This window comes from Perissodus microlepis, chromosome 15 (genome assembly GCF_051167445.1).
Source record: "Perissodus microlepis isolate ML-2025 ecotype Zambia chromosome 15, ASM5116744v1, whole genome shotgun sequence".
Taxonomy (NCBI): domain Eukaryota; kingdom Metazoa; phylum Chordata; class Actinopteri; order Cichliformes; family Cichlidae; genus Perissodus; species Perissodus microlepis.
In genome coordinates, this window is record NC_140475.1 from 36,908,332 (window position 1) to 36,930,689 (window position 22,358).

Consider the following 22,358-nt stretch of genomic DNA (forward strand, 5'->3'; position numbering starts at 1 on the left):
AGGCCCAACCTACCATTAAGACTATGTCTGTTTTAGGGGGTTGTGTACAGAAAGGGTGAAACAAAGGTTATGGAAGCTCTTCAATATTTTACAGGGGAACCCCTCCCTTGCCATAATTAGATAGATTACCTGTTAGCCATGCTTCTGTGTGCAGAAATGTTTTAAACTACTTTATCCTCCAGGCAAATGGAAAGGAAAGTCAAAAGGAATTACACGCTGTCCGGGCAACAGTGACTGTGCTATTAATGGCCACAGCCAAAGTGAAAGGGAAAAAATAAAAAGAAGGCAGAGTAATTTTCTCATGTTGAGTAGTGATTAATTTTTTACTGCTCTAGAGTACAAAAGGTTTGGTTAAAAATTTAAGGGCCTTGTGGCTGACAGTGGCAATCAGATGTCAGGACGGTTCAGTCACTTTTACACTGACTGTCTAGCTTTTCTGCTCTTCACATGGACTTAACACAATATTTATTACTCACATTTGTAACACAGTGCAAAGCACTGAAAGATGACATTTTAAGACATTCAATACGAAACAAAACAAAAAATATGTTGCTTTTTTTTGTCTGTTTGGCTACAGTTTGGATTCTGTCTATCTGTCTTTCTATATAGATAGACAGATAGATATAAAAGCTCAAAACACACACACAAAGAGAGACACACACACTGGTGACTTCAGGTTTTATGGCCAATGTCTTACTGAAATTGCCTCTTTTGGAGTTCACCTTCCATAAAATGCTCCATAAACACATTTTAATTTGCTGCAATGTATGAAGTGAAAACTTTTTTAAAAATACCTTACTGGAGTAATTAATTGTTTCCGACTTTTCCGATATGATTGCTTATGCTATATTTAAACCTAGTACAGTCTGTATGGTGTTTCCCTTGCGGACAGCAGGGCCATCTGTGTTGTCATTTTTTTACTGATGACACCAGTGCTTCAGTTGCACAATGTTTCTAAACCTGGCCCAAACTGGATGCGGTTGCCTAGCTTGCCTATTGTCTAGTTTCCATTTTAACGTTTTCTGCTCGTTCTCACAGTTGGTGTTTTTGTGGTTGGCTGTTCAAACATTGCTGGTTTAATCTGTAACAGTTCTGTAAATCTGTAAACAAGCATTTTTTAAATATTTGGAATGGGTTTAAAGATTTTTTTTCTGTTCTTTAGTCTAACAAACATATATCTTATGTGATTTAGGTCAGATCATTAAAAAAATATAGTGAGAACATGTGCATAAAAACTTGTTTACCATCATGTACATGTATCCTTCATACAGTACAGCATAAGTCTCACTCATGACAGCTTTCTGCAATGTCAGATTAACTCTTGCCAAGCAGAGTTATAACAGATAAGATGTTTGAATTACCAAGCAGTAATTTCTGTCATCTTTATCTTGTGCTGACACCTAGCCTCGGGTGCTTTGATTGTATTTTAAGTACGAGTGCAATTCTGATGCAATATTTCAATTTGAAGCGAGCAGTAAAAGCCTTATGAAAAACACATGCATCACTGCATATTACGCTGCCTGAATGGCAGCTGCACTCCTCCACATTTGGTCCATCGGCATGAAAAGCACTGGACAAGAAGCTCTAGAATCACAAGTCTTATGGGAGTCCACCACAGGGGGGTTGTGGACATGCAAGTATCTTTCTCACATTTTAACTAAAACATTCCTTTTCTCAAAGCACGGGGGGGGAAAAGGGAGTTGCGTAAAGAGATGTCAGATCTAAAGAAGGCCAAGAAGATATGCAATGTCACCGCCAGACTATCAGAAACTTTTTCTTTTAATCACAGACCCATATCATAATATCCACACGCGTCTGCCTGTTCATTTGCAGTGGTCTGAGCAGCACCTCTGACATACTGAATGCGCTCGCTCTTTCCCTGCTATAGGTCTCTGCTGATGATTTTGATTGACCCAATTAGACAAGTCCACCGGGTGATGCTTGCTGCTTATAAGTCTTTCTCATTCATTGGATGTAGAATGTGAAAGAGGTGTAGAGCAACCTGGATAAAGGCTGACACAGGCCTGTTTTCAAGGGAAAATTAAACCACATGATTGCAACCTTTGGTTCACCAGCTGTGTTTAGTGTCCATCAATACAAAAAACAAGTGCTTAGTAGGTCACTGGTTTGGAGAAACCTCAATAAGTGCAATAGGACTTTTGCATATATATATATACATATATACATATATATATAAATATTTATATATATACATATATATATATATAAATATATACATATATATAAATATATATGTATATATTTATATATATATATATATATATGTATATATATTTATATATACATATATATATATATAAATATATGTGTATATATATATATACACGTGTGTGTGTGTGTGTGTGTGTGTGTGTGTTCTCCCTGGTGTCTTTCACATGTGGAGCATTTGTGACATTATTTCAAGACATAATGAAGCAATATTTTATGAGATGAGCTGTAGAGAGGTGGGATGTTAAAGAAGCGAGCAGCAGAGCATTGTGCTACAGATGCAGGTGAACTCCCTTGTGTGACAGATGGAGGGGAAAAGGTAATTTGTGAAGAGACCTACCTGCCAAGATGATGAAGAGTTCTCCTTTGTTGATTTTCCCAAAAGTGTCTCCCAGTCAGGAGTCATAAGAGAGCAGAGCTTACAGTGACACTTTGACTGGCATTTAGGGAGGGCTAGTCCTTTCTTGAAGCCTTGTGTGTGCATTTAAAATAAAGAATATCATTATGTTTTGATAGAAATTCTCTGTCACTTGCAGAGGTAATTCTTCTTCTCAGCGTGACATTGTTGCCTTTGGGCTTACTGTATGACAGTTTTTGTAAATAGATTAAACTTTCCTTAAGGAATGCACTAGGCATTCAGTAACGTAGACAATAGTTCCCTAATTTGGTGTAGAGGATAAAGGTGTTCATGCAGCTTGTTGTTTAAACCATGTAGAGTGATTAATGTCTGGAACTTTAACCCAGAGGTTTCAAATATTCTAATGATCATTATATAAAGAGTCATTATCATAAAATCTGTAGACTAAAGTTGTGTTGTAGAAAGTTGCAAGCATCACTTCTCTTCTCACTGTCCAAAGATGCTTTCTGAGATATGTGCACAGAGCAAGAGAAATCATTTCAGCATGCGTTTTAAAATTCTCTTTTGACCGCTCAACTTTTTCATTTCAGTTTCTGGAATAATATTTTCTCTGGTTGCATCACGATGCGACTCACAGACAGTTTGAGGCTTTGTCTAAAGTCCAAATGTATTTTGGCTGCTGCATTTTTGTTTTATTGCAATGAGTAAGGTGTTTACTGAGCTGATGCATGGTTGCATTTTTACGTGTTCAGCAAGGAAGAAAAGTGGAAAGAGGAATAGGCTTTTTTTTTCAGAAATATGCGTGTGGTATCAAAGAATCTGCAGAGGTTACGCCACTCTGCTGTGCATGTTATGTGGGTACTTTAAAGCATCTTTGTGCAATGCGATAATCTTTTCTGTTCATTCTGTCCTCGTGTTTCTGAAGAAGGAGGACGCAGGTTTGATGTGAAAATTACACTTTTCTAGTTCCTGGGAATGCAGTGAATTTGATGTGAACTATTTATTTAGGTCACTGCAATCTGCTATTCTTCAACTGTTTTCGAAATCCTTCCTCGCATATTTATTAAAGCATGAAGTATTCAAAGCTGAGCTGTTTGCTGTTTGATTTTCAGTTAAATTATGCTTGATGAGGTGACTTGGAACAGAAATGCCATAATTTCAGCTGTGGTGGTGTCACACTTGGTGATAGGTACTTGTACAGAAGTTGTTGAATACTGCTCACACGCATAGTCACAGACAGGTGTTGTTTTAACAAACAGCATGCACCTAAGCACACCCCTTAAGTGAGATGCAGTCAGGAGCACATCAGGATCCCCATCTGTCATAAAGAGATGGAGGCTGGCCCAGAGGAACTCACACAAGTACACTCAGTAAAATCAATAATAGGGCTGCATATGTAATGTGCTGTCAGACTTCATGATGGTGCAACATTCTCATTTGTTCCGAATCAAATTTAATTAGAAGTTGTAAAGTCTTTATGACACACATCCTTTGAGCAAAGTGTTCAGAGCTGCAGTAAAGTTAGAACTGCCTTTACCGATCTCAAACAAAGTACTTTACAGCTGTGCTGCATGTTTTTTATTACAATTATATCTTTTTGGAAGAGGTGGTGAAGGTTCGTTCGCTGTGTTCAGTGAAGCAGACAACTTGAAAGCTGCCATCTGATCTGTACAGTAGCGACTGTGCATTTCTGTACTTTCCATAATTGCAGACCTGACAACGATTTTAAAAAATCTTTTTGGAATAATGGAAATTTTCTCTGCTACAGCATGAATGCAAGTATGCTTAGTATTAAGCATACTAATGACTTGTGAATTAAACTATTGTCCTGTGTACTCCATAACCTATTGGCACAGTCACCTACAATATATATATGATATGTGTGGTTGGCTGTGTCTCAGGAGGTAGCACAGGTCATCTACTAATTGAAAGGTTGGTGGTTCAATCCCCAGCTGCTCTGGTATACAAGTATCCTTGGGCAAGATACTGAACCCAGGGTTGCTGGCAGTGCGTTAGCCCGAGTGTGAATGTCAGGCAGAAAGCACTTAGACACATAAAAAAGTGTTTATTTGAATGTATGAATGGCTGAATGAGGCATGTTGTATAAAGCATCTTGAGTGCTCAAGTGGAGCAGAAAAATGCAATATAAGAACCATTTATGTTCTTGTATATAAGAGGAGCCCATCTGTGTAGATAGCAAGTATATTTCTGACTACGTCAGACCGTCTGAGCTCCTTTTCCCTTAATGGTAACATTTATTGACATTAACATTTGGTACATTTCTTTATTTAAGTAACGTTAACCAGTGCTGTAACATTAGAAGCCAAGAACACCTTAAACAGTCAAGCATTTAAATATTAGAAGGATTCAAATGTTTAACATTTTCCAGCAACATGGCGGCCTCGGACGTGCTGTTATGTTCACCACACACGTGATTGTGCAGCTCTTTGTATGAAATCACATTGTTTGTACTGCAACTGTACAGATGTGTAACCTTTTAAGCTGAAACCATTAAAAAGATTTATTCATTTATGTCACATTGTTGAGGCAACATTTCGATCATGCGGCCTGTTTCAGGTTTATTTGTAGTTTTTGCCAAATATAAAAACAAACAAACAAAAATCAAATGAAAAAACCAAAAAAAGCCCAAATTTGTTTTATTTGTTACCCCCGATGCTGTCTGTCAGAGGAGCGTCACCCTCTCACAGTTGTCACAAGTGCTCTGTCTCGTGTCTCCCCTCGGACTGCATTAGTGTCAGCATGTACTCTGCTCCACTCATTGTGTGTAATCATGTCTTTGTCTCTGGCGCCCTGACACACACCTCACTGCATGCAACTTCTGCAGTCCCACCGGTTCCCCACCACCAAATCTCTTGCCGTCCCCTGCGCCACTGAACTGCACTCGCCTCACACCTAAAGGGATTGCTGTCACAGTGAAAAGGCCAGGCTTTCTATGCCTGACAACTTGCATATTTGTACACCGTGATGCAAATGTTTCCCCACTGATATTGTTTTGTCACTTAATGGTGACCCCCACTAGTGCGCCATTAAGAACTAGGCATTCCACAGTCGTGCAGAACCAAGGCATTTCTGCAAACTCGTCCCCATTGGACATTTTCAATACTTGTCCTTCTAGTTATCTGTGTGCTATTGTATGCTGCACAAACCCATTTTCTGCTTTATTCGTCCCCTGCTGAAAGATTTTGCTGGGAACCCATGGGGGGTGACAAGAGCCCTTCAACTCTTTCTCACTGAAAACTTTCTGCTATTGTCTGCGGTCTTATTTCTGATGACACCTGGGAATAATCCCGAGGGGGTCGACATAAATGGAATTCAAATTAACTGGATTAAATGCTATAATCATAACAGGCATAATAACTGTTACAACTTTGGATATGTTTTGATTAGGTCTCTCATTTCATATTTTCCTGTTTTTATGCTCACATCTGAACAAGTGAGCATTTTTTGTGGAATAAAACATTAAATGGAAACAGTTCTTATGTGGTGCCACAAATGGTGCAGCACACACATTAAATGAGAGTGGGACCACTCGTGTATAAACCCATTTTTTTATGAATTTTAGACACCTAATGAAATAGATATGATCCAAAACAAAAACAGCAGACTCTATGGGATTTAAATAATTTGCATTGAATATAAACTGTAATGGATCTGCTTCCAGTGCTGCATGCAGCATATGGAACCATATGGTGCTATATTCTTTTGCTGCCACTTAAGGAGTCGGCCTGTCTCCATGCACATAGTTTACCTTGTTACCTGTCACCACCTCTGCTTTGAGAAAGTTTGTGTCAGCAATCACTGCCATTAGTCACATGGTTAGGTATAAACAGCAGCCTTTCACTTCTGTTAGCAGAGCTGTCACAGAATCACTGGCCAACATCATTAAAGCTTTTCTGGTGATATGTTTTAAATATCATTTTAGTTTAGCTGGCTGACTGTTGACATCAGCAGCAAAGACATTGTATTTCAAACTATTGTCTATGAAAATGCTGAGAAGGTTGACTCATCCTTGAACATTAATAACTGTTATTCCAGCGTCTAAAGCGGTGTGTTTTTACATAATGTAGTGATAAAAAACAAATGTACAACTTTTTTTTTGTAAACCGATTTCAAGTTGCGATCAAGTGCGGACGATTGGAAAGCAAGGATTTCTTGTCATCTTCTGAAACATTTACCAGAGGTCAGAGGGATTAATTGAATATATTCCACTTTTTTCCAAACGAGTGCTCTACAACTGTAAGAGGCCTTGTCTCAATTTTATGCAAAATTTGAGGATGTGTCGAGGGGGTAAAAAAAAAAAGAACACTGTCTGTTGAAACTTTGCTGCTTTCAAGGACGTGGCATGCATAAAGCCTAAATACCTGAGGGGATATGTTTTCTTTTTTCCCCCCTCCTTAATTGTACATCTTTTACAGTATATAGAATGCAGTGCATCCTCTTACCTCCCTTTTTTAATTAATTGTGAAGACTATGATACTTGCATACTTATGCGGACGCAGTTTCTAAATAGGTACAGGGTAGCAGAGGAGCCATATGGTGTTGTTTGACATGAAGAAATTAGGCCACCAATGCTGTCTGTTCATTGTCACCAACTTGGCCACCTGCTTTGCTTCTGCAGTGGGTGAACTACCGTGGACTCCCTCCCGCTGCCTCCCCAGTCTAACTTGTTATATCTTTATGAGACGAGCCTCAACAGAAAACCAAACTATGTCGGGTCAAGTTTAGATACAAATTAGCTAGAAAGGCCAGTGGAGGTTGTCTGGCTTTACTCTAGAGAGTTCGGTATTTTGTCTAATATGAAAAGTAAACAGGTTTGTTTGCAGCTTTAGTGTGACGATACAGATGGTTAGACTGGCCCCTGCCACATCCTGTTCGTTTGTGTCCTTGACGTTGAGATTCTGGATGCTAGTGCCAAAGCCCACTCACTGCGTGGCCTTACTTTTCAAATGGTGTCCAACCAATGTTTTTGTGACTCCTGGAAGCAGGACATTTTTCTTTGAGCCTTCCTCTTAAACAGACATACACGCGCTAATTTCAGCAGACCTTTAAGGCCACCTCGATACGCTGCGTTTGCATTGTAGTCACTTGCTCGGATATACCGAGTTGTAAAATACTGGTGGGAAAACATATGGTGGGACTAAAGCTCAGACTTTCAGTCAGCAGACACTTACTTAGGTCGCATTACAAGCTGCCCCGTACCACTCAGAATAGGGACGAGAACAACCTCTGGGGACAGACTACACACTCTTCCTGAGGCACTTAATTTTTTTCGGTGTCTGAATTAATTTTTCATCGTTGTGCTCTAGACTCAGCAAGGCTCCTTGGTTTCACTGATCTACAGTGGAGCGAACTGTCATATCCTTTTGGCAACAACTCACAGGCTACACGCAGCTGCTATGTTTGTGGCTTTGGTACGATGACACAGATAGTTGTTTAGATTGTCCTCTCTCGTATCAGCTTAGAATGTGTCCTTGACTTTTGGATGCTGGGATGTAGTGCCAAAGCCCACACAACACCAGGCAACTTTACTTTAATGCTCCTTCCAACTAATGATTAACTATTTGCTGTCAATACCTGGGTCCATTTCGTTTTCGTGCACTGCAAAGTGAATGTATTTACTAATTTCAATACAGCCTGTGGTTGTATTTTCGGATTGTTACGTGAAAAGCCTTGAATGCCTGAATATACGTAATCTTCTTTGTATCAGAGAAGATAACCAAGGTTAAATACGTCCTCTAAAAATCCCGTAACATATTTTTTTTCATGACCCACCACAAAGCTCTGATGACCCTTCCCTTAAAACCTTTGCTGTAGACAAGTGATGAGTATTGGCACATGTCTCAGCCCTTGGATATGAAGCGTTAAAAGGTCTCCTCAGTTGATTTGGCCCCATGAACAAGTCTTCCAGGCCTTTGCTTGAACCTTGAATGTGCCAGATTCCGGCCTCGTTCTGGTTTTGCAGGGAGGTTTTTACTCACTGCGGCCCCACGGAGCCTGAGGAAGGATTAAAGATTGATGAGAGCTCTCAGAATCAGTTTATTGCTCCAGAGATCCTCGCTTGTGTTATGAGTGGGTAGATTGTGTTGCTGTTTTGCCTCAGTTCATGAGGCTGGCACACCAAAGGAGTGTTTGACAATCAAGGTTAGATTGTTTTTTCCCCCTCTCTTTCTTTTTTTGGCACAGTCGATTGCTAGCCTTTGGATTGCTGGAGCACTGAAAGTAGCCAACAGTACAGTATATTCTGGTGTAAAATGTGATGAAATTCTTGTGCTATCAGGAAGAAAAGCTTTCACATTCCCACCGACTCGTGCATTTTCCCTGACTTCAAAGTTGATAAGGGTTACACTCACTCACTATTGCAGATAATGCCTGGGCCATCCTGAATAAATTCTCACTTTGGCCTTTCTTTGCTGCACTACATCTGTCTGAAAAGAACATGAACCGAACCTGCTCAGCTTTAGTGAAAGGATATAATACTTTTCAATACAGCTGAATTTGTAGGTGCTTACGGTAAGTTTAGACCCTGTGCTGTTTGCGATCCCTCATAAAAACATGCAATGCATCCAGAAGTTAGTGAGCCCATATTAAAGGGGAAAAAGTAATTTAATATTTCCTCTCACTTCTGTGAAGAAATTGAAGCAGAGCAGAAAAACAAGCAAAAGAAAAAGAAAAATCTGTATGTTAATAATTAAGCAGATACAGAGATCTCCGTTGACACTGCATGATTACTGTAAGTGAGAAACTAAATCTAGAAAGTGGAAATAAAAACTTTAAATTAGAACATGAGGGCTTCACCCAGGACTTTGGTGTCTATGTCTAATTACTTTTTCATGTGCCTCTCTGTTCTGATACATTTAGAATATTGATGCAAAATTTCATCTGTCTGTAATTTCAATATTAAATATGTCTGCAAAATCTTATATCTGTCAAGCCCTATTGGACGCGTTCGAGGCAGACCTGAAGCAGTGATAGAAATCTCTGTGGGGGGAAATAACACACTGTATTACAACACGTTAATTTTTTGGTGTTGAGTTTAATTTTTCATCCATGTGCTATAGACTCAGCATGGCTCCATGGTTTCACTGATGAACAATGGAGCAAACTGTCATCTCCATTTGGCAACTACTCACAAGCTACACCCGGCTGCATCCCGCGGCACAGGGTGCAGGGGGGAAGGGGACCTGCTAACAACACAGGGGTTTATTACCTGGGAAATTAATGGTCTGAGAGACTAAGATGTAATGGCTGAACCATCTGCAAGAAATCATCCCAGAAAGGACCTATCCCCTTTACTATCTGTATCTGTCTATTCAGCCATAATGCTCCAGCAGCATAAATCAATGAGCTAATTCATACTGTTAAGGTGAAGACACCACAGTTAGCACACACAACCTCCTGATTGATTACCTGCAATTAGACCACTGATATTTTTTTCTGTGTTATGTCTAAATAACTTACACAACATTTTTATATTTATGTTCTAAAAACATTCAAATGTTTGCTGATTTTGTGAGGTTGCATTCCTCACATTGTTGTCATTTTACTTTTTGACCTTTTGCAGACACACTGAGCACTATAGTGTGAGTTACTGGGTGAAGACTGGAGCTCAATGGAGTAGTTGATGTCATTACTGGTGCAGGCCTGGTTTCTATGGAATGGTTGAGCTGGGCCATACACGATTGGCTCACAGGGTGTTGAAGAGAGCCAATAGAATTGTTCGGTTTCTGGTGTGAAGCGCACACTCACCAATAGTGAGTGAAGAGGCACCCCCTGTTGCATGGTTGTAGAATTTGCTCTCCCGGCTCCATCCTCCACCCTGCTGGGGCTCACTAGTCCATAGTTTTTAGAGATTATAACCTACAGTAACGGACCAAGAGGCCTCAACAGTATTCTACTTTGACAGCAGATTTACTCCATAAACCCCAAGGATGCTGTAGCTGGATTTTGCGGCACTGCTATGTTCATGGTCTGTTCTGTGAGCTAAGCATTGTGAATTTAGAGTGGAGTGAAGGGACTCGATGAAAATCAGGCATTTTACCATGACTGGGGGAAAAAAACGCGTGCCTTTCTTAGTGAAATTCGATTGGATTATGCAGACGATCACACTATGGGGAGCCTGGCACTAAACTTTCACCAACTCAATTAATTGCCACAAGTGTCCACACTGTATTTGCAGTATTTGAAAGCTAATAATTCAGTCTTTAAAAGGTCATTTTGCACAAAATTAAATAATATGTTATTAATTAAATGTGAAGTCCATTATTGCCTATTAACAATTCAAACGGTAATGGATCATTTGCTAACTTGCGAAGAAGGAAAATGAAATGATTTTTTTTTTCAAATTTATACAAAAACTGATTTCAGTGGTCATAACTTTTTAATCATTCTCACCAGCAGCATTCTTCTTTTTTTCCTAAATAAAATAGGCGTATTTCTTTCTCTCTAGCTCCAGCTCCTGCAGAGTTGGCACAATCACCCATTTCTCTTCTGCTGCTAATCATATTTTCTTTTTTTTAGTGAAATTGCATTGTACCTGTTGTTTGCCACATATCTGGTGAACACACTCACCTAGAAATTTGTGTCCCTTTAATTGAGCCATTAGCCAAGCTGCCATTCAGCCCTATATCCTACACACGTCCCCTCAGCTGACAGGATGCACAACCAGGAGGTTCCTCATATGAAAAGCTCTGACCTTTCTTTTGTGGTGCAATCAAATGGGGCTGCCTTGGTCCTTGGCTCTGAATAATTAATTCCTCCCCTCAGTAGGAGTGTTTGCTAAACAGTGGGGTCCTCGGCAGTTCACTTTTTCTGCACCGCTGCCACTGCACCCTAGGGGCGAGACGAGTGTATGCTTTAGTCAGACTTAAGATGTGCCTTTCAGAGAAAAGAGAGACAGTCAGGAGATATTGGAAAACCTCTCTTTTCTTTTTTTTTTTCTTCGAAGAGGAAAAAAAATCAAACAAACAACTTGACGCAAGAAAAAAAATAGTGAGCAAACTTTGCATAATTTGTTGCCACCAGTTGTTATCAAAACGGGCTCAAAATAGGAATCATTACACTTCCTGTTCTTTTTCTAAAATGAAGGTCCTTGTTGTAGCAGCGCACGCAGCAGCAAATTTACACTTGCAGTAAAGCTCTCTGAGATGCTGGCGTATTTGCCAGTAACACGTTCAGGGGTTAATTTAACTTTAGAGCCCTAATGTAACGGTCAGCCCAGGAGTGGATTGGTTTGCCTAATATCATGCCCCCTGCTGCATTTGCCTCGTAACAGCGTCATCTCCACCCCAGTACACACTCTTTCATCATCCACAGAGGAATAATATATTGTAGGGTGATGCTCCTGAACCATCCTCCACTGGCAGTGTGTGACAGGCACTTTGATCTCACTGTGAGAGGCTGAAGCTCCAGGAGAAATTATCAATGAGATGGGGAATGAGAGAGACAGGAAAAGAGAGGCAACAGGAGTGGTCTGCGGTGTATGTGTGCATCTTGGGCATGTGTGTTAAAAATAGCCAATCCAATTAGAATGTGAAATTCATAATTTACAGCCCACAGCTTACAAATCTGGAAAATGGGGGGGAAAAGAAGAAGAAAAAAGCACAACATTAATGAAAAACTGATTTTCTCTTAAACTAGAAACATACAATAGAAGTTGCCTTTTGCAACATGTTAATTTCACATGTCACGCTGCTGGCACCCTGCAATCACATAGTTTAACATACTGCAAGAGGGCAGCACAGGATTTTATTACAGGAGACAAAAAAGTATTATTTAAGCCTAACCCTGTGATGGAGCATTAGCAGTGATCCACACTGGGTCTGCATTAAAGCCAGCGCATCTGTGATAGTAAATAATAACCTAACCTACTTTTCGCTTGCAAATACCAGATGATCAAATACATTTACTGAGCAACAGTGTATTTGTCACCATAGAGTGGTGAAAGGATGATGCAAATCGTGTTGATTTATTCAGAAAAATACAGCATTTGTTGTCTTTGAGAAGCTCATTTTTACAAATAAAAGTACATCTTTGACAGCGTATTTCAAGAAGTCTTGACGCCCTGCTTTTTTTCTCAGGAAAGAAAAATGCTTGCAGTACAAATCATACCTGAGCTGTGTTTTAAAGATGGGATTTCACATTTAATATAACATTTAGAAAATATGCAACAGTCTATTCTGGACCTTGTAAATAAGGAAAGCCTGGAAAATGTTTTTTTGAATTTGTCAAACCACCTTGATACCTACCACTGCAAAGCAGATACAGTTACATGGATATACGGAGCCAAATAAAGTGGTTCCTCCTGTAAATGTTAAATGACAACAAACAAATTTTGCTGACCTCTTTTAATTCTTGAAAAAAAAAAACTATAAATACAAAGCATGCGTAAAGACAGACAAATAATAAAAACATGATTTTATAAGCAACCTCTAAGAAGTGTAGAGAGGAAAAAAAGCAGAACTGTGACGTGTAAAACGAAATATATCCTTTTGTAAAACTACGGGAAAACACTAGTTGGCACATCTGCATATGAAAAATTGCAGTGTAATGAAGACATATTGGCCCGTAGAAATGTTATTACGGGTGGAAGGAGGGGGATTGTTTTTTCACTGGGAGATCAGAGATGGTGCTGTCCTCAGAGTTGCTTTCAGTCCTGATCTCATCTGTTTGGCATGAAGGGGGAGCTGTGGCTCCTCCTGTCTGACCAAGGTTAAAGCTCCGGGCTTCACTGTGTGCCTAGCACATTTTCTCACACTATTCTGGCTGTGCTGTGCCACATTGATTTAAATGTATCTGTTGAGGGGAAAATAATCAATGCAAATTCCCTGGCAGTGCAGCCAACAAATAAGACATGTCTGATTCATCAAGCGGACATTGCTATAAAGACCACTCTTTCTCTTTTGTCCCACTTCTCCCTCTTTCATTCTCTCCATTTCTCTCTCTCTCGTCTCTCTCACCTCTGGGCCACTCCACCCTTTTTTTACTTACTTCACCTTTCTCTGTCTATAAACTCTTAGGCTGAATTAGTGGAAGGAGCTTTATGTTCATACATGTGGAATTTCATCATAGCAATTCAATAAAGGTAGGTGCAAATAATTACATTTAAAGTAACAGTTATGATTATTACTTTGATAAAAAAAAAATCTGTGCAAACATTTGATCATCTGTGGAAATGTTTTAAAAATTCACTTATTATTTATTTACTTGTATAAAAAAGCGATGTGTCAGATTTGTGTGTATTTCCACAGTTATTTATTTGCATACACACATGTGGATAATTTTATGGTTTATCTGAAAAGATTTATTTTAAAAATGCGCCTAGTTCTAAACGTTTCACAATCAAAGTAAGTCAAGATGTTTAGGAGGAAGAAAGTCTCACCTGACACCCAACCTTAACATTTTGTTTTGCTCCTGCTCCAACTTGGGCAAATAGTCTGGCTTATAACAAGGGCAGAGTGTACTCTGTTTATGTAAATTCACTACATGTGTGAGAGAAATAAAGGCAGGGGCTATTTGGAAATTCCTGTGTGATGAAAGAGAAAGAATATCCCCCAAAAAATGATTAATGTGGTGTTCAGGTACACAGAAGATTGAGTGATCCTGTCATCGTGCCATATGGTACCAATTTATTCCAGCAAGCATAAGGCAAACGCAGTGGAGGAGCTCTCACGACTGTGCTCCCAACACTTCTCAAAAAGGGGGGAAAAAAATAATACTCTCTCTCACACACACACACATATATATGTGTGTATATATATATCTATATATATAGATATATATAGATAGATAAAAAATTTTTATATATATATATATATATATATATATATATATATATATATATATATATATATATATATATATTTATTTATTTATTTATTTATTTAGTAATATAGTAATATATATAGTACTATATAATTACTATTTGCTGTACATAAAATGCAATGTAGAATTTAAAAAAACAAAACAAACCTTGTCTCATTTCTTCTTCTTCTTCATCAAAGTTTTGCATCATGTGAAAGTCGCCTACATTTTGACAGAAAAAAAAGTCTATTTTCAAACTGAGTAATTCCTTAAATCTAGTTTGTTATAGTGAAACCTTATTTTTGGCTTTTGGAGAGAACCTCCAGGTTTATTTGGGTTTGAGGTCACTTTAAAAATATATATACAGGTAGAGACAGAAATTTAGTTTGGATCTGACAAGCTTGTCAAATCAGGATGAGGGCTATAATTTGACACGGTTTGTTCATCGTCCTGCACTTGAATAGAATCATTTCCCAGAAATAAATATTCTGAAGTGCAGAAGACTGTGTGTACCTCTTTGACCGAATCATTAAACATTTTAAATACGCTCATTTTATCTTAGCAATATAAATATCAAAAGAACATTAACCTTGTTGCCAAAGCAGTTTTTCAGTCAAATGATTAAAATACACAACTTGTAACTTTGTATCTTTATTTTTTGTATACATCAGTAAATACGATGTTAATTTTAATCGAATCATTTTCTAAAATCGACCATCCGGTGAAACGTAACGCTCACAGCGAGTCCTCTTTTACCAGGCAGCTTTTAAAGTGCTTGACATTTTGTGACGTTGCTAAGATGCACGGAGTGCAGCATCTTCACATCACGTGACCTCAGTATCTCCTTCTAATGCTGCTCAAACATGACTTTTAACTCTCTAATCTCCTATCTCGAGTCATGAGCGGAAATGAGAGTTTTTTGAAAATGCAGATGGCCATTGGCACAGGGGAACAGGTTAGGGAGCTGGACTCCTACCACTTTTCTTTTTCACTACCTTGTTATTTGTCGCCTCACCCCTGCAGGGCATGCTGACAGGAACTGATAAACCTTTTTATGGGCTGAACTGAATTGGCTCCTATTATCCAAGGTGTGGAGCTGCTCAATGGTGGAAATAAAAGACTTTATCCACTGCCCATCTGCCCACCAGTCACTCTCTGCCCAGTTTTCAGGATTCCATGAAGCTGTGTCCAATTTGTACTTGTAATAGTTGTATACAGCTAGGTCGGGGAAAAACAACGCTAGTGTCTTGTGAGAGAAATATGTTTTTTTGCCAAATGCCTCATTTGAATACTGGCCTAATAGCTGCAGCTTTTGCCATGAAAAACAAATTGCGCACATAAAAATCTTTTAAAATATGGTTGTAAGTGCAGTTTTATTATGTGGGTGTATATTTGGACATAGCTCCTCACAATCAACAGAGAAAAAGGAATTGCTTTTAAAGGTGCACAGCCAAATCTTTTACGTCAGACATCTTTTTGGTGCTTTTCGTAATTCTGTAACGCTGTTTTTTTCTGAAGTTGGTTGTGGTTGTGAACTTTTTTGAGGTGCAAATGTTTTACTGTCTTTGTGAGAATTTGATAGTGTACCAATAGAGTCACGTGAACGAGAAAGTACACACTCTTTCATTTCGATCATTTTAACATATCAGGATATAATAAGATATAACCTGGTCTAGAACATGAGATATTTAGATTTTACACCGTGATGTTATTTATTCAACAAAAACGAAGCCGCAATGTACAAAGCATTACACCCGTAAGGAATTCAGAGGATAAACAGGCAGCCAGGTGCTGCTAAATGCACTTGATGAACTGATCATCAGCAAGTGTGAGCACCTCTGTAAGAGGAGAAGGTTTGAGTTTTCGGGTCCAGATCATTCAGTTGTGTGTTAATGTAAAGCCAAGGAGGAAAGACATCAGCATTGATCTTAGAGGAGCAATTGTTGCTGCCCATCAACCCATGAAGGGTTATGAGGCCATTTTTAAACAAACTTAAGTCTCTTATTCTACAGTCCCACTGCTACCTTTGGCTGGTCCCTTATTCACTACGGGTCGTCACAGTGGGTTGCTATGCATGTTTGGTTTGGCAGGTTTTTTTATTCCAGATTCCCTTCCTGACGCAGCCACAAAGGGATTTGCATCTCCTCCTGGGATCGAACTTGGGATTTTTTGTTTGTTAGTAAAATGTGGAATTCACTACACTGTTCTGAAAGTGAAAAAAGGTTATTTACAAGTGAGAAATGTTAAAGACAGTTGCCAGTCTTCCCAGGAGTAGGCATTACAGCAAATTCATCCCAAGGTCAGCTCATGCAATACTCAGACAAATTGCAAAAAAACCCCAAGAGCTACAACTGTGGCTCTGCAGGCCTCAGTTAGCATCCTAAATGTTTAAGTTCATGGCAGTACAGATAACAAAGACTGAAAAAGTATGGCTTGTTTGGAAGAGGTGCCAGGAGAAAGCCTCTTCTCTCCAAAAAGAACCTGGCAGCATAGCTATGGCTTGCAAAGTTGCATCTGAACAAACTACAAGACCTCTGGAACAATGTCCTTTGGACATAACAGACCAATGTGGAGACCATATAATGCACAGCTCTGTATTAGGCAAAAACCAAACCCAGCATATCAGTGCAAACACTTCAAACCAACTGTCAGTCATGGTGGTGGGGGGATGATGATTCAGGCTTGTTTTGCAGCCGCAAAACGTGGGCCCCTTTCAGTCAGAGTCGACCATGAACTCCTCTGTATAACAAAGTGTTCTAGAGTGAAATGTGTCCAACAGCTAAAGCTTGGCCTAAATTGGGTCATGCAACGGGACAATAAATCCCATGCACAGCAGCAAATCTACAACAGAATGGCTGAAAAAGAAAAGAGTCAAGGTGTTCCAGTGGCTCAAAGTGCAGACCTCAACCCAATTGAAATGCTGCAGCAGTCCTTTCTGAGAGCTCGAGCAAGGCTGTAAAGAAGAGCGGACCAAAATTCCTCCACAGTGATGTGAGAGACTGATAAAGTAATACAGCAAATTTATTATTGGTCCTAAAGGTGCCAGTGAAGCATGGGGTATGCTTAGTTTTTCACACACTGCTTCTTCAGTTTGGTTTGGTTTTTGTTAAAAGAATAATGACACAGCGTAATATGTTATATGTTGTTCTACTGAGGTTGTTTGAAGATTATAAAACCCTGAAAAACCCTGAAACTGAAAAAGGTGCATTTTCCTTTTCAAAGGAGTGTATGTGAGTCTGACCAAACAAAGATGGTGCATAAAGACTGTGTTGTGTAAGCTGCTTTTTACCAAAAAGTAAGAAAAGCAGACAGACTGATGAAGTCAAATGAGGACTTGGGGATGGCTGAAGCATCAGAGCAATGCGTTCATCTCATCCTCTCTTGTTATGCTCACTTTCTCAACTATATTTCTTTATACTTAATATTACATGGCATCATTTGTCATGAACAAACACAGTCAAGACTCACAAAATGCAGTACTTTGCAAAATATTGGCAACATAACCTCAGAAACAAGTAAAATCACTAATTATATTTTACTCTCCTGTGTTTTAGACTATTTGCTGTAACGGGACACATAAGTGTCTGGTGTGCATATGCTTAACACACTGTGACAGTTAGGGTCTGTTGAAGACCCCGGTGCTCAGTGGTGGCAGCGTTATACTGATTTTACATTTTGATTGTGATTTGTTTGTGTTTGTTTCACATTCAGATTCTTCAAAGAGAAATGAGTAACGATGAAATGTGTTCTTTGTACAGTACACTGTAAACCTGTGTTTCGAGAGGGTCAACTCAAGTTCATCCAGAATTATTTATAAAGAGTGTTTTACAGGAAACAGAGGAAACAGTCTAAAAATAAAGAGTTATTAAAGATGAGATGAATAAATGAATCACAGACTTTATTTGGGGGGTTTTGAGCGAAGACTGCTGCACAGGATAGCACTTGAATGACAATGAATCACTGTGTGATAAACAACAGCAGTTTATTAAATAAAGAAAATGAATGTTAGCCAAGAGAAGGCAATGACATATAAAGAGTTTAGGCAGATGTTCCGGTGAATCTTAGACCTACAGATGGAAACATTCAAGTGTGTCCGTATGACGAAGTAATCTAAGCTTAATCAGCACTGACTGTAGCTGGGCTCCAGGCTGCTGAGTCATTACCCACATTCTCAAAATACACAAAAATAACAATAAACATGCTTCAAAACTCTGAGCAGAACCACTCGCTTCTAAATGCCAAAATAATTTTATCCTTGAATACAGGACCAGCTAAATTTAAGACATACTTCACGGTGACTAAGGACTGCCGGCTGTCTTAAGCCACTGCATACATTTTAGCAATTTGGAAGTGTCATTTGTGAAGCTACATTAAATACAGTATTACTTCTCAAATACTCGAGTCACCTTGAAATGAGATGGCTATCTATCAAAAGTGCTATAGATGTGTAATTGTTCTTATAAATGGATGAGCAAAGCATTAAATTAAACTGACTGTACTTTAAAGTCATCAGTGGAAACCCAACGAACGAGGAGTACACAGCCAAAAAGCCCCTAAATTAATTAGGAGCTCACTTTGTGTATCTATTTTTACTCTAATTCTTCAAGATAAAACAGGCTGTGACTAAAGGAAAAGAAAAAAAAGTTTGTGCCATGCAGTGATTGTATTTCCTCTTACCTTGAGCAAACGTGTCTAAAATAAATATAGGCTGACAGAGGTGTAAAAAAGCACTGTGTCGTTATTCAAGTCCGATAGGCGACGCTTTAAAGGAAATAAACAATTTCAAATATAAATGAATAAATGAAACAGATTTTGAAAGTTTGCTTTAATGTCACTTTGAACAGATGACAAAAAACGTCGGGTTAAATGTCTGTATATTCAAGGTGGCTGGAGCCAGTAACGCTCACTTAACATTAGTGTCACTTGACTAGTTTAAGAAATACAGCTGACAAGGATCCAAATCCTTGAGAGAAGAGGGTTAGGCTGTGTGACAGGGAATCTTTCCCCCAAGCCGTGAGTATAATGACTCTGTTTGCATGGGGAATGGAACGCGTAGAGCCAAAGATGGATGTTTAGTTTACTGTAGCGCTATCTGCAGAGTTTTGGACCGCTTTAAGCGAGTTATCAAAGCCATCTGTTTGGGCCTACGGGCTGAGGCTGATTAATATAGCCACTGAATGAGAATGTCACAAAGAAACTAAAGTCACAGGAGCCGACAACAATGTTTTTTAAACTAGCTGAAGGATTTAAGGCCTCCGACTAAGCATTATGATTTTGATCCTTCACCTGGGTAGAGTCAAGAACGCGCAAGAACAGCGTGACCTGAGGTCATAATGACATGTGTCACTACAGTGCCAACAAAAACGTGTTAAAAATATTCTTTGGGTGTTTTCAGGGTCATATTTGTTGAGCATCCTGTCGCCTCTGTGGGGAGGTATCTGAGCGATGTGGTGAGAAAGAAGTGTGGAGAAGCTTCAAAAGAGATGAATGACAAAGTTTTGGTCTGAGCTTGTTGCCGTGATATGTGCCTCAAAATACAGTGATGATAGTTGCTGCAAAAGTATCTTCATAAAAACAAAGCGTTACAGGTGTCGTGTTAAGTTTAAATTGCCACAAAGTTACAGTTAGTTAGCAATCAGTGAATTACCACATCAGTTATACTGAGCAATTCCACAACAGCCTTTTTCTTATTAGCATTTAGATGGGCATGCTAAATGGGATATTGCAAAGGACATAGTATAAAAGCAACACCCAATTCATTGACTCCGTGCTAACCACTCACAAATACATCAATAAACACAATCACAAGTAGTCCTACACTGCCCATCCTTGCCATTTGAATTATTTCAATTCAATTTAACTGCAGTGTCCCACCCTCTCAAGCACCACAACAACATTCGAAGTGCTCACTGAATTTCTATTTTGGACTAATAATCCAGAAAACAGATTTCCCTTTCAGACCAGTAAGCTAAGCGTCATTGATAGTTAAACGAAGACATTAGCATGAGTCGGTGGTTAATGACATTGTTTAATGGTGTGTTCACTTTGTTAATATGGCTGACAACACAGACACATTATGCTCGCAACTTTGAGTTGTTGTGAGTTCAATATAAAGAGTCACTTTGAAGGATAAGTTCACAGATTTTTAAATCACATTTCAAATGACTTCTTGCCTGCAGGCTCGTCTATGGGCCAGGTGAACAGGGAGTGACGATTGGGTTACAAGTGCTAAAAATACAGGGCGAATTGTGTGAGAGCAATTAGATAGATTTTTAAATAAATAGAGTCTCCACTAAGTGACACAACTCTTTAAACTGTGCAAGCAGAAACTGATGTTTTCCTCTTGTAAATGAAGTTGTGGATGCAATAAATTACTTCAACTTCAGGTGCTCTGCATTTAAATAAAACAGCGGTTGTGTTTTAGTGTCTCCAAGGGACCCATATGAAACAAATACACTGAGAAGAGCTCTGATGCTATAGTGAACTTCCAGAATATCTCAAGTAATTAGGATAATCGCCGTGTGATGCATTTATACCTCATAGTTAATTATAACACTTCTCCTGTGCATGAGCCACAGCGTTCATGAATCAAATGCTACAACTGCAAGGCGAAGATAGAAGGATCCGTCCCTTTCTTCGGCTCTCTGTGGTCATCAAAAGCTACATCTCTTAGCCTTGCTGTGCTCAGATGGGGGTAATCATTATATAGTTCTAGTGTACTAATATCTCTCTAATTGTGTGATATTAGACTTTGAAGTATTCCTTTTCTTAAAAAAAAAACCCTTTCCTTGTATTCGCAGTCCCTTAAAAAGCATGATGCACTCAACCTTGACAATGCATCAATAATTCAAACACATCATCCTCTCATGATGTAGCTGTCTGAAATTGCGGAGATTGTGTCTGAGGGATAATATTGCACTCTGTCACATCCGACTAGCTGTCACCTGCTAGAGCACGAATAAACCCAGCTAATAAATGCAAAGTCAAGGCAAACACATTTTCATGATTTGCAGTACAGTAACTGCTGCCCTTAGCAGGAAATGGGACTTTAAGATTCTACAACATTCAGATATTAAATAATTGGGTGCTGCATACATTTTTGGATTGCCCTTGAGTATAAAATTGATTTTAGGGATTTCCCAGCCCAACTTTTGCCCGCAATCCCGATCACAGTCCATTAGCACTCTACCAGAGTATCTACCACAACCAAGGCTGACCCAATACTTTAAAATCCCTCCTTTTTTTCCCCCTACACACAGCACCGAGGTCTTAGCATAAAGTAGACCAACATTAAAAGAAGTAGAGCAATTTAAATATATTTGGCACACATCAGAGCGGCTTAGTTGTCACAGGACTTTTTGATTTTGCAGTTTTCTGATTTTACCAGTTGAGCGAAACATCAGTTTATTGTTCAATCAGCCCCGATATTCAAATGTGAAAAAAAATAAAGCACAATTTTAAAAAAAAACAACTCAACGCGACTCTGCTCACAAGGTTTGCTAAAGCGTGCTGTCATTAACCGAAACTGCCGGCTGCTGTTTATTTGTTTTGAATGCTCAGCAGTTCTTAGCAGTGTGGCTCCAGCATTTAGGGATGCACGGCAGTGGGTTGGTGCACATGGCAAACAAAGTAGCCTATCATAAACTGATTGGAAGTGTGCTGATATCATGCACCAGAAAAAGTATGTGAATCGATCTGATCTCATTCCCGTAGATCGGCTTGAGATAACCAGCTCTTTTCATCTCATTGAAGAAATAAAAAGTGTTTCTCGCACAGTGGCATTAAACTTGAGTCTCGCCACCATCTTCGCAGTCAGAGGCTTAGATTGTGGCTAAATCTCCTTCCTTTTAGGAAGCTGTGCTGAGGTTTGTCTGTTTTTCATTAAATGTCTTTAAACCTTTTCTAGTAAAGCAAAACCTTCAGTAACTTAAGTGAAGCGCTCGTTTGAGAT

The 22,358-nt window shown here is 39.1% G+C and overlaps 1 long non-coding RNA gene across 2 annotated transcripts in view; it reads left to right on the forward strand.

The window, feature by feature from the left end:
• The window catches only part of LOC146372623 (uncharacterized), a 60,971-nt gene that overhangs the window by 20,417 nt on the left and 18,196 nt on the right, over positions 1-22,358 (forward strand). For both annotated transcript variants that reach the window (XR_014802763.1, XR_014802762.1), the window contains exon 2: positions 13,624-13,688. This is a non-coding gene — a long non-coding RNA (uncharacterized LOC146372623). The remainder of the gene's footprint in view (positions 1-13,623; positions 13,689-22,358) is intronic.